The sequence below is a fragment of the Chrysemys picta genome, chromosome 2 (assembly GCF_011386835.1).
Source record: "Chrysemys picta bellii isolate R12L10 chromosome 2, ASM1138683v2, whole genome shotgun sequence".
NCBI classification, from domain to species: Eukaryota; Metazoa; Chordata; order Testudines; family Emydidae; genus Chrysemys; species Chrysemys picta.
The window spans coordinates 212,447,639-212,461,161 of NC_088792.1; positions in this window are offsets into that span (position 1 = coordinate 212,447,639).

The following is a 13,523-nucleotide window of genomic DNA, read 5'->3' on the forward strand; positions in this document are numbered from 1 at the left end:
AATAGAGATTGCACTACAGTACTTGTATGGAGTGAATTGAAAAAATACTATTTCTTTGGTTTATCATTTTTACAGTGCAAATATTTGTAATAAAAACTAATATAAAGTGCGTACTGTACACTTTGTATTCCGTGTTGTAATAGGAATCAATATATTTGAAAATTTTGAAAAACATCCAAAAATATTTAATAAATTTCAGTTGGTATTAAGAGTGCAATTAATCGTAATTAATTTTTTTAAATCGCAGTTAATTTTTTTGAGTTCATCAGATGAGTTAACTGTGATTAATCGACAGCCCTACTCAACATATATAATATTCCCAAGAGAGTCCTTCAGGCAACATAATTTGGCTTTGCAGAGGTTGATCTCAAACAATATTTGGGCCTGCTATTACATTTTCTTCTCTCAAAGAACAACTTAGTCCTTATCTGATGGCATCACTTGACAACCATTATCTAATTAATCCTCACAAAACCTCTACAAAGTTGCTAAAGGCCTGATCTACAGCCCATGGAAGTCAATGGGTGCAGGCCCCAGGTATGAAACATTGACCCCATTTTATAGATGGGAAACTGATGCAAAGAGGTTAAGGGACTTGTCCAAGAGCACACATGAAGCCAGTGTCAGAGCTGGGATTAACATTCTGATTCCCCCACCCTGTGCCCTGGCAAATAGACCATGGCTCTCTCCATATTAAATTGAACAAGAATCATCCTGGTTTGATGTCTTAGAAATTAAAATACAGATATCATGAAAATTATAATACCTACCTCTTGTATAGCACTTTTCCTCCATTGATCTCAAAGTGCAACATTCATGAAACAGAGAAAATTGCAATCCTTTTAATACACAATCCTACTGATACCCAGCCTCATTCCATTAAAGATATTTAGAAGAATATCATGATACACAGCACATGACCACAAAAATGAGCTTGGGCAGATTTCATTTGGAGGCATGAAAAGGAGTCAAGTTTCATTGATCTACAACCTCACATTCAATTCTTGCAAAAAGAACAAGGCATTTATAATCTATTAAAAATCCAGGCCAGTTTTAGTCTTTTTGTTGGGTAAGTCAGTCTCTCAGAATAACCTGAGAGTTGCGAATAAAGAAAAACTTTGCTGTATTTATTTAGAGATTCTAACCCCTTGGAGCCAGAGTATACACTAATGCATTTTACATTAGTGGGCTGCATCAGAAAATCTTGATTTTTAGTGCCGGGGGGGTAATTAATATCAGATCATGTTTGCACAATGGTTGTGTTTATGTGGGAACGAGGACTAAGCGCTAACTTGTAGGGTTTGATGTATTCAACTTTAATGTGGAGCTGGAGCTGGCTGAAGACTGAAATACTGAAAATAATGGACAGGAAGTAGGATTTCTATGGCTAGAGAATGCATTGCTGCTGAAGGGGGAGTCAGCCTTGGGGCGCTGCTCTTTCCCTAGGAATTTTGTATTCAAAGAGGAATGGTAGGTAGAAGCTAGAAAATGGTTCATGTGACCTTAGGAGTCCCATGAAGCAGCAACATTTGTATACTATGATTCTTTCCTAGAATGTCACCTCATAGTATGCTGTTTTCCAAGTCTGCGTGCTTATTGTTCAGCCAACGTCAATATATGCTCAGAAAATATTTCTGTTCTCACATGTAACTGGAAAAGTGGTTGCTTGGGTGTGAACAATGTGCGTTGCCATACTGCATAGGCATGGGGAAAACCCAACCTTCTGTGTGATCTGATTCAGACACTGAGGAAAGTACTATCAACAAGGCATTGCTCTGAACTGAAACATGCCTCCGTTTATGTCTCCTAAAGTTTATAACAATCTGAACTAGGAACCTCAGCTCAACTTCCTAACACCAAACATTAGGTTCAGAGCTGCTCAGTCAGTTTTTCAGAGCACCAGCTGTGCTTGGAATACAGAAGTGCTGGCTTCCTTTCCCCAAGTCTGCTTTTAGTGCCTCCATCCCTCAGAAATACACCCATCACAGCCTTCTTACCCAGCCCGGTCCCGGTGATGCCATCCTCCTCAGACCCCATCCCTAAACGAAACATCTGCTTCCATTCCCCGGAGCCCACAGCCTTGTCTCCCTTGTCTCTCTCCACATACTGCCTGTGTTCCCAGGAACACACCCTCACCCCCAAATCTCTCTCTCCTTCCCAGTTACACTTTTCAGGAATAACCCCATCCCCTCAAGTCCCTCCTTCATCTGCCACTATTCCCCAGCACTGCCCCCCAAATCAATTAAAGCCTTTTACTGAGCCCCCATAATCTCCCTAAACTTAATTGCTGCCACCCCCTACTTCTTTTTGTGGAGCTGCTGCTGCCCCTCTTCCTAGTGATCTCTGTCCCAGGAGCCCCAGCTCCTTCTCGACTAGCTGCTGTGCTGTTTGATTGCTCCCATCCCCCCCGCCCCCCGCCATGAAGACTAAATGGCTCCAAGCCCTGTTTGCTCTCTCACTACCTGCTCACCCCTTCTGAAAGAAGCAGGAGCTCAGAGGCTGCTTTGCTCTTTATTGGGGAACATGTGTTGAGTTTGTAATCACTGCACAAATATAAATTTTCTTGTTAACACAGATACCGTCTGGGGCCACAGCGTTGGATAGCTTCGATTTAGTGATACACATTGGAATGATATTGGGTTAAACAAACAAACAAACTAGATGGGTGTTCCTAAGTGTCCAATGAGTGTCAAGTTTTCCTTATAAAAAAGGAACTGAGAAGATAACAATAGTATTCAGTATTTATGAAGGGCCAGTTTAGTAAGTCTTGGGGCATCCGAAGCTACCTAGAGCATCCCCGAGGTGATGGGTGGGGGAGTGTCCACATATGGACAGCTCCAAAAAATGAAAAAGGAGCAATGAACCTAAAATTGTGCATGGGGCTGGTAATCCCACCTCATAAAACAAACTTACTACAGAAATGTATACCCGGAGTCATATCGTTATGCAGCAGGCTTGAACAAGAGACCAGCTTCAGGAAGAATATGATAGGCAACCCACTAAGAAAGCCCAGGTCCTGAGAAGTCCCTAGCTCAAAGCCAGATCAACAATAAAAATCGAATTTTGGAATTTGAGAACAATGTACGAAGCTACTAAAACTGCTCAAGTAATTACCATTTTGATGTCCTTGGAATCAGTGAATGTAGATGGGCAGGTTCAAATGAACTACACTTTAGAGAAACAAATAGGACCATCATCTACTCCAGGAATGTGGATGGCAGACATGAAGATGGTATAGTGTGGGAATTTGTCAAGCAAAGAATTATTAGAGTTCGCTTTCAGATTAGGGTCTTCAAATGAACAGTCATACCATACTATGCATGAACCATTGAAAAGACAGATAAGGAAAAAAAGATTATTTTTATGATTTATTAAAGAATGTGTTAACCAAGGTCTCCAAACACAATATCGTGACTATGAGTGATTTTAATGCAAAGGCTGGAAGTAAGAATGATGGGCTGGATAAAGTTATGGGCAAATGCATCAGGGGGTTGGAAATGAACCAAAATGGTGAACAATTAGTAGAATTTTGCAGTGTGAACAATCTAGTAATAGGTGAAACAATATTTTCTCATAAAGTGACATGGAACTCTCCAGATGGTAGAAGAAAGAACCAGATAGATCATTTCTGCGTTACAAGAATATTTCTCAGCTTGCTGGCAGATGTATGTTTGTACAGGAGAGCAGATGTGGCCAGTGACCAAAACCTTTGTATAGCCAAATTGAAGATTAAGTTAAAGAGGATGAAGAAAGCTAAAAAAATACCATGCATCAGTAGTGCACAGTTAAAACACCAAAACACAAAAAGTGCTTTTCAGCTTAAACTGAAGAACAGGTTTGGTGTTCTAATGGAGTTAACTGAAGAAGTCCAAGACATTAATATTCTATGGGGAAAATACCAGAAAGTGCTATCTAGAAAGGGCAAAGACAATTCTTATAACAAAGAAATCTAAAATGGAAGAATGGATTAGCGGTGCTACCTGGGAAGCAGTGGAATAGAGAAGATGTGTAAAGCAAAAACTCATGAATGCTAAGACATGTAGCAAGTAGAAAGAAGAATACGAGCTCAAGACAGAGAGGTAAAAAGAAGGGCTAGAGATAAAAGGACATATGTTGATAGAAAATGTCAAGAGGCTAAAGATGCCAGCCAAAGAGGTGACCTTATAACTTTGTATAAGACAATAAAACAGCTAACAGGAAACTCTGGCAGTATTGAAGGCCCTATTAAAGATGCAAATAGAAAGACTCTTAGTACAGAAGAAGAACAAAGGAAAAGATGGGTAGAACATTTTCAGGCTGTTTTAAATAGACCAAGCCCAACTAAACTACTAGAAATACATGATCAAGACCTATCACTAGAGCTTGAGCGTGATGTAGTAGATATTACAATGGAAGAAGTTAGAAAAGCCATCAGTAAACTCAAAAAAGGGAAAGCAGCTGGAGAGGATAACATTACTGGAGAGATGATTAAAGCAAGTGATGAAAGAGCCCTCCAGACTTTCCCTGTGTTTTTGGACAGTATATGGAATGAAAAAAAGAACCTAACCCAGTGGAAGAGAGGCCTTATAGTAAAATTGCCAAAGAAAGGTGACTTTGCCAACTGCAATAATTGGAGAGGAATCGGTGTCTGGGAAAATCATGTGCAACATCATCCTGGAACATATCAAGAAATTAATTATAGGGTGGCTTTTGAAGGGTTAAAAATAGAACATTTCAGCTAAATAGTGGCAGGAGCTTGGTACTGTCATGAGCAAGGAATTCACCTACATCCCCCAGCTTTATCCCCTCTCCTGCCCCCAGTTTCAATGGAAGAGGGTGGTAGGCAGGATGTTCTCTGTGAGGGAGTCTCCACACTGGAATTTACTCTGCCCCATGCCCACACCTGTACTCTTAGGTGAAATTTCAGGGATATTTGGTGGAGGGAGAGGACTGAAGGCAAGAAGTAGTCTGGCAAAGGGCCTGCCTGCCCTTTCAGGACAGGTGTGGCTCTGCAGCACCCTGCCTCCGTTTCCCCTTCTTTCAGGGCCCCTTAACAACTCCACACAGTCCAAAAGTATAAGACAAAATCCCTTTTTGGGGGTTCTCCTTTATGAAGTCTAAATAAAGTTGAAATAAAATCTTTTCCATCCAGATTAAAAATAATCCTTTAATGCCTCCCTGGCAGGTAGCCTCCCCTTGAGGTTACACAGCCCTCCTTTCTTGGGGCCTGTGTTTCTGGGCTTTCAGCAGCACCTTCAGCAGTTTCCTCAACTTCTTCCTTCAGGAACCCTTTCAGCAGCTCTCATGTAATATTTTTCCATACCTCCCTGGGCTAAGAGAGGTTCACAACTAGCAGTCTTTCCCCTCATGCTGTCTCCCCCTCTTTATATGGCCTAGGTGCCTTCCCTTAAGCTCAGTTGGGCAGCAGGTAATTAGTCACAGGTGCACTGGTCCCAGCTCCCTCATAAAGGAGCTAGTCACCCTATAACAGTCAGATATGAGATTGTTGTTATGCTGGGCAAGCATTATTGTGGATCACATGGTTAGCCCAGTTCATATGATACATATTGTGAATTTTATGTTTTATTGACTATCTTAAAATGAATAAAGGGGCCTTGATCCAGAGATCTGTGGCTAAATTATAAACTAAAATAAATAAATGAACTGTAAGTGAGAAACTAATTATGCCAACTTCTAACCACTGGGAACCAAGCAACCTTGACTACATCACATAGGATAGTTAATTTCACATGAGCAGGCTTCTCTGAAGAAAGTGAACAATGGGAACCATTTTGTTTTGTCACAAGATACAACAAGGAGAACATCGGCGATGCCTATACAGAAGTTCACTCTTTAAACCATGCCAGAAGGAAAATGATATCAAAATGAACTGTAGACTGATGCAAAAGATACCACTCTGAAAACAGCACAAGTGGGACAAAACACACACAAAAAGTAGAATTAAAACAAGCTCTACGTTAAGACAGTAAGAAGAAAATTGCATAAACTAGAATATGTTCTCCTTGAAAGGGATGCAAAATGAATGGTAAGGTACTATATGTAGGGTGGCCGTGTTTCCCTATGATGAATACGGGACACCTGTTAAAATTACTTGTATTCAAGTGAGTTCAACGTCAATCAATCAGAACTATACACTACAAACATTCAAATTAGCATCAAGTTGACTGAGCCCAAGTTTAAAAGAAATACTGCGTAGTTGGATTCTTTTTATTTACCATCTTATCTTTAAGGCTTTAGTGTTCACAGTGACACACACACACTCCTGTATACCTTTCTCACACAGAGGGCATGATCAGCCAACCAACCCGACCCTCCCTGACCGGCGCTCTCTGCCCTCCATGCCTGGCTGAGCCCCCAGGACGGACCTGCCTCTCCTGATACCTGGTGCCACATCTTCCTATAGCAACACAGGGGAGTGGGGGCAAGTAGGGTCACATTCCCCCCCACCGATTTCTGCCAGGGTTCACACCAGAATGTAGCCAGCAGTAGCCTTTCAGCACAGTGCAGGAGGGAAGGGATGGGAGCTGCTTCCAGTTGTAGGGGAGGAGGGTGGGCGGGAAGGGATGAGGTCCATGTCTTTACAGAGCTCATCTCTTCTTCTCTCCTACGTCTGTCCCCCCCGGTGACTGGAAGCAGCTTGTTACTTCCTGTCCGCAGAATGTGGAAAGGCAGCTAACATCTCCAGGCTGCTGCTGGCCACCAACATAGCCCAGCTGCCTCCTGTCCCATTCCCCCACCACCACCTCCCCCTGCAACTACAGCATGGGCAGGAAGGGGTTAAGCCCTATGGGTGCCTTGTACACCAGGGCCCAGGGAACCTCACTGCAGGGGCTTCAGCAAATCCAGCCAGAAAGGTGGTTCAATGGGTGAGGGTGCCTAGGGGACAAAGCAGCCCCACGCTCCCTGGGGGGCAGGACTTAGGGCAGGGGACTGGGCGCTGAAGAGAGTGCTAAGCCCCCACCCTGGGCAGGGCCGGCTCTACCATTTTTGCCACCCCAAGCAAAAAAAAAAAAAAGCCGCTCGGACTGCCACCCGAACTGCCGAAGCAAAGAAAAAAAGAAAAAAAAAGTTGCTCTTACTGTGCCGCCCCAAGAATAGACAGAATGCTGCCCTTTAGCATGTGCCGCCCCAGGCACGTGCTTCCTCCACTGGTACCTGGAGCCGGCCCTGGCCCTGGGGGCTGCTGTGGAGCCTGCAGGTTCAGCGCATGAACAGGCTGGAAATAGCTTCCCTCCCACCCCCACCCCCGCCACTCCAGAGCTTAGCTGAGGGGCAGAGAGGCTGCCCGGTGCCCACGCTGTGCGGGACTTTAGCACATGCAGGTCTCGGCTCCTCCTGGCCAGCACCCTGGAACAGAGAGTCTTGGGCTTTCCCGGGGCACCGGCTCAGCTAGAGGCAGTGGGGGAAGGAAGGAGCCTGCTGGCCAGGCTGTTGGCGAGCTGAGCTCTCCAACCAGGGGCTGGTTCTTCAAACAGCAGGGATATGGAGGAGCAGCGGGACTGGGGAGACGAAGGGGCAAACCAGGGAGAGGACAGTGAGAGGGGAGCACGTAAAAGGCTGATGGGTGGGCAACAGAGGCGACACGCAACTGGCTGCTGCCTGGAGCCTGCCTGCACTCACCGGCCACCGCAGCTCACGCACCAGCAGAGGGAGCGCCAGCCCCATGCACTGCATCTTCGCCCCACCACCAGCCTTGCACACCCACCCCCATGGTCGGCCACTAGACCCCCCTCCCCACTCACCACTGTGAGGAGCACTGCTGGCGAGCAGGGATCTGGCCAGTAGCAGGACCTGCCAGTACTGATGGGAGGGAGATAGAAAATATGGGGAAATTTGCCCATTTTAAAGAAAAAGCCAGGACACCTGCAGGAGGGCTTAAGTATGGGACTGTCCCTTTAAAAACAAGATGTCTGGTCACCCTAACTATATGACATTGTGCAGAATTGGGGCTCTTGAGGCTATATGGAGCAACAATGGAATTTTTCAAGACTGTCAGACTCACCAGAACAGTCACTCTCCATGACAAAGTAATGATGGCGTTCACATCTGCCATTGTACATGTGCTCCAGTGAATATAAGGCAACGATTGACTTGTCAGTGCACAGATGTGATTGCTAAGACTGATTAAAGATTTCCAGTTACCTGTTGGGAATCCATTTGCAGGCCTGAAAACAGCCATCTACCAGCAGTCAAAACCACCCAGGATGTAGCAAAGGCTTCCAGCTTTGCCACATATTTTGCTCTGCCTTTACATTACTCGGTCCTGGGAGTACACGGATGTCTGAGGAGAGGACAAAAGTGCAAATTACTGCCAAGTTGGTTAGTAATTTGCTACACTTGGATGAACTATTCCTCTGGTACAGAGAAATTAAGAAAACCTTGTGAGAAGTATTTATAGCTGATATCCCTCATCATGAACATTAATTATTTTTTTATATGCTATCTCATGGCAAAAGACAAATATTTCATCCGAGCTGAGGAAATGGCCCTGGGAGCAAACAGATAAGGGCAGTTATCTAGGCTCTCCAATAAAAACTAGCTAGCTCTCAAAGGATCTACATCAATGAGGCGGGGAACAACAAAAAACCCAGACACACAGATCAGAGTTGGACACCTTGGAGATTGACATCTGATCCACATATCAATTTGACAAGAAGGAATCTCAAAAAGTAGGGCCGTAACCAGTGTTTAGAAAGATACTGTAAGAAGCGGTGGCCCTTGGTTGTACTGTACTTCATGAAAAGGATCAAAACAACAATCTGAAGACTGTGTGCTGAGAATCAGCAATCAAAAGAGCAACCTTTACAATTGCACATCTAATTTTTTCTCTGGACTTAAAATTAGCTGAAAACAACAAGGAGCTGGTGAATCCTAATGTACCCCAATTTCATAAAAATAAAAAGGACAGTTACCTGTTCCGTAACTGGCCTTCTTCGAGATGTGTTGCTCAGGTGTATTCCACAGTAGGTGTGCGTGCTCGCCACGTGCACCGGTGCCAGAAGTTTTTCCCTTAGCAGTATCTGTACGGGGGGAGCACCGCTGCGACCCCTCGAGTGGCGCCTCTATATCGCTCTATAAGGGGAGCTGCACATTCCCCCCACCCTCCGTTCCTTCTTGCCAGACAACTCCGACAGCGGGGAAGGAGGGCGGGATGCGGAATACACCTGAGTAACACATCTCGAAGAACGCCAGTCACGGAACAGGTAACTGTCCTTTCTTCTTCGAGTGATTGCTCCTGTGTATTCCACAGTAGGTGACTCCAAGCTATATCTGAGGGTTTCCGGGACATAGTACCGCCCTACCAAACCTGGCGTCATCCCGTGCTTGGGAGATGATTGCATAATGCGAAGAAAAGGGGTGGACAGAGGACCACGTGGCAGCTCTACATATGTCCTGGATAGGGATGTGAGCTACAGACTATTTGAGAGATACAATAAACAGTCTTCATAGATAATCTTGGTGCACTCCAATGTTAAACTTTACCATGTTAAACATTTACGCCTACTCTTTGTTTTCTCAATCTTAACTAGTTTTCAAACTATGATGGTACTTTTTCAGCCAACGAGGCCTGAGCTCTCATAGAATGCGCCCTAATGATAGGTGGTGGGGGAACCCCTGCCAGGTCATAACACGTGCGTATGCACGAGGTGATCCAGCGGGAAAAGCGCTGGGTGGAAATTGGTTGCCCCCTCATACGTTCGGCCAACGCAACGAACAGCTGTGAGGATTTCCGGAATGGCTTGGTTCGGTCCAGATAAAAAGCCAGTGCCCTATGCACATCTAGCGTGTGGAGGCGGCGTTCCTCGTTGGAGGAATGGGGCTTAGGACAGAGTACCGGTAGGAAAATGTACTGATCCATATAGAAGGCGGAGACCACTTTCCGGAGAAATGTGGGGTGTGGGCGAAGCTGGACCTTATCCTTGTGGAAGACCGTATAAGGGGGTTCTGAGGTCAAGGCCCTAAGCTCCAAGACACGTCGGGCTGAAGTGATAGCAACAAGGAATGCTACCTTCCATGACAGGTGAGACCAGGAACATGTGGCCAAGGGTTGAAAGGGAGGACCCATGAGGTGGAATAACACTAGGTTTAGATCCCATTGCGGAACGGGGGGCCTAGCATATGGGAATGAACAGTCCAGGCCCTTTAGAAAGCGGGAGGTCATACTGTGGGAAAAGACCGATTAGCCCTGTACCGGTGGGTGAAAGGCCGATATGGCCACCAAATGCACCCTGACGGAGGCGGGAGCTAGCCCTTGGGTCCTAAGGGACAGGAGGTAATCGAGAATGAGTTGGAGCGATGCAGACGATGGGGAGGTTCCCCACTCCCCCACCTACCTAGAGAATCTGGACTATTTAGCCAGGTACGTCTGCCGTCTGGACGGTTTTCTGCTTTCCAACAGAACTCGTTTGGCGTTCTCCAAACACCTCCCCTCCTCCTCATCTAACCACAGAGCATCCATGCTGTCAGGTGAAGCGCGGCCAGGTTGGGATGGAGGAGGCATCCCCCTTCCTGGGAGAGGAGATCCAGGCAAAGCGGCAGCCTCCGTGGAGGAGCCACTGAGAGTTGTAGGAGGGTCCCATACTAGTGTTGACGGGCCCAATCCGGGGCTATGATGACCCGCGTCCTGTCCACTTTTACTTTTTGCAGGACCTTGCCAATCGGGGGAAGGGTGGGAAGGCATAGAAAAAGTTGGCCCGCCCACTGCAGGAGGAAGGCGTCCGAAATCGCCCCCCTCCCCACCCCTTCCCTGGAGCAAAACTGGGGGCAGCGTCAGTTCTGTTCAGTTGCAAAGAGGTCGACCCGGGAAACTCCCCACTCTCGGAAGAGCTGTAGGGCGACCTCCCAGTGGAGTGACCACTCGTGCTGGTGGGAAAAAACCCCGCTGAGGTGATCAGCTCGCACATTGCGGACGCCGGGTAGCTGGAAGGCTCGCAGGGAGATATTGTGGGCTATACAGAACTCCCATTGGCTCAGGACTTCCAGGCATAGGGCCGAGGAGCATGTTCCCCCTTGCCTGTTGATGTAATACAGCGCAGCAGTATTGTCCGTGAGGACTCTGACCACCTTCCCGCGAAGGTGCATGCTGAAAGCTATGCACGCCAATTGTATTGCCCCGAGTTCCCTGACGTTTATGTGCAGGGACAATTCTGAGGCTGACCATCTGCCTTGGGTTTGAATGCTCCCATATGGGCTCCCCAGCGCAGGTCCGAGGCATCTGACACCAGGTCTAATGAGGGGGAGATTTCTCGGAAGGGGACCCCTTGCAGCATGTTGCGAGGGAGGAACCACCATTGTAGGGCAGCAACTACCTGTGGCGGTATCGTGATAACCTTGTCCAGCCCATCCCAGGCCTGAGAATACTGGGAAGCCGTGCTCCGGGTTCCCGAGGCTCACAGGGGGTGAGGTGAACTGCAACACGTAGCCCTTGGAGATGGTGTTGAGGACCCACTGGTCCAACTTTATATGAGACCACTCCACTCGGAAGGCAGACAAATGGTTGCAGAACACAAACTTTATTAACTGGGGGGGTTTCCCTGGCAACAGGCCCGTTGGCCCCTCGCAAAGAGTCAAAACCGCCTCTTTCCCTGCCCTTCGCCCTTCGAGGGGCCCGGCCGCGGGGCCGAGCGGGACTGCCGTTGGGACCGACGCCTCTGTTCCCTCAGTCTCTTAGGCAGGGGCTTGTATCTGCTCCTAGCAGGAGGAGCCGAAATTTGCGGCCTGGACTTGTCCTTTGCCAGAGGGACGTACAGGCCCAAGGTTTGCAGAGTGGTGCAGGAATCCTTCATCCCATGCAGGCGGACATCTGTTTGGTCTGTGAACAATGCTTTCCCGTCAAAGGGAAGGTCCTGCATCAGGGACTGGAACTCCGCAGACAGTCCGGACAGGAGAAGCCACGATGCCCTGCGCATGGATATGGCGGAGGCCATCAAGCGGGCTGCCGTGTCGGCCACGTCCGACACCGCCTGAAGGGCTGCTTTTGCCGCTGCCACTTCTTCCTCTACCAGAGCCCTGAACTCCTTTTTGTCCCGCTCCGGGAGGAGAGGTTCAAATTTTGGTAGGGATCCACATAAGTTGAAGTCATACCAACTCAGTAGGGCTTGATGGTTGGCCACCCTGAGCTGGAAAGTCGCTGAGGAATAAATTTTCCTGCCAAACGTCTCCTGGCATCCTTATCTTTGGGGGTGGGCGCGTGGGCTGACCGTGTCATTCCCGGTGGTTTACTGATTCCACCACCAGGGAGTTAGGTGCCAGGTGGGAATACAGATACTCGTGGTCCTTAGCCAGCATGAAATATTTCCTCTCTGCTTTCTTGGAGATGGGGGCCAAGGAAGCCAGGATTTGTCACAGGGTAGTTGAGATGTTGGCTACTCCCTGGTGGAGAGGCAGGGCCACACGGCCCGGTGCCAAGGACGAGAGTACGTTAAAGGGAGAGTCAGACGGCTCCTCCATCTCCTCAGCCTGGAGCTGGAGATTGGATGCCACCCGCTTAAGGAGTTCTTGGTGTGTCTTGAAGTCCCCCTGTGGGATGGGCAGCGGTGCCACTATGGCATCCTCTGGTGCCAACGAGGGGACTGGTAGGGAGCCGAGGGTGTCGGGCGGTACCGGTGGGTCGATTCCCAGGTCATAGTCCGGGCATGGTGCTGTCAGCTCGAGACCCATTGACTTTTCCCTCTGCCGAGGAGGTGAGGCCGAAGGAGCCCGGGATGCTCCGGCCACCAAGCGAGATCTCGCCTGGGCGGGCATCTGCGGCCACGGTGCCCATTGACACCACTGCCCTTGCCACAGTGCCCCGTGCCACTGACCGAAGTGGGGGCCGGGCGGCACAATTTGTTCCAGCTGAGCCGCACGACTTGGTGACGGGCGGCTGGGTGCCGATGCTGAGGTCACCGTCGACCGTACGGTACCATAGGAGCGGCAAGAGCGGCGGTGCCTGCGACGGTGCCTTCCGTAAAACCCAGACCTCGACGTTGAGGATCAATACCCGTCTGAGGTGCTGCTCCTGTACTTGCCCCAGTGGCCGGAGCTATGATGTGTCGGTGCTGGTAAACCGTGAGGGGAGTCCCAAGTGCGATGCCTTGCAGAGCGGGAACTCGAGGTGGAGCATCGACATCGATGGTGTTGGGATCGGCTACAATAGTTGCAACGCTTGTCACAGTGCATGTGTCCCTGGTCGCGAGGTGTGGAGGAGCCCTGAAACCCCGGTGTGGGCGGCGAGCCAGTCAGCCTGAGTGGAGTAGAGGGATGGCGCGAGCTGTGGGAGGACTACGTCGAGTGAGGCAGCGAGCGGTCCTCAGAGCAGGAACTGTGCCGCATTGGGGAGGTCTGTTGTGCTCCCAGTGGCGGCTTCCCTTGAGACCGGGGGCCCGTCCCCAGCGGCGCCCCGGGTACCGGGAGGGTCAAGATGTCACGCGCGGCCTGTGCAGCCTCCGGCGTCGACAGCATCCTCACCGCAGGGGAGGCACGCGCGGATGGGACCGGGCTGCTCCGCTCAACGCGAGTCGGAGGCCTGAGTCCCGAGGGGT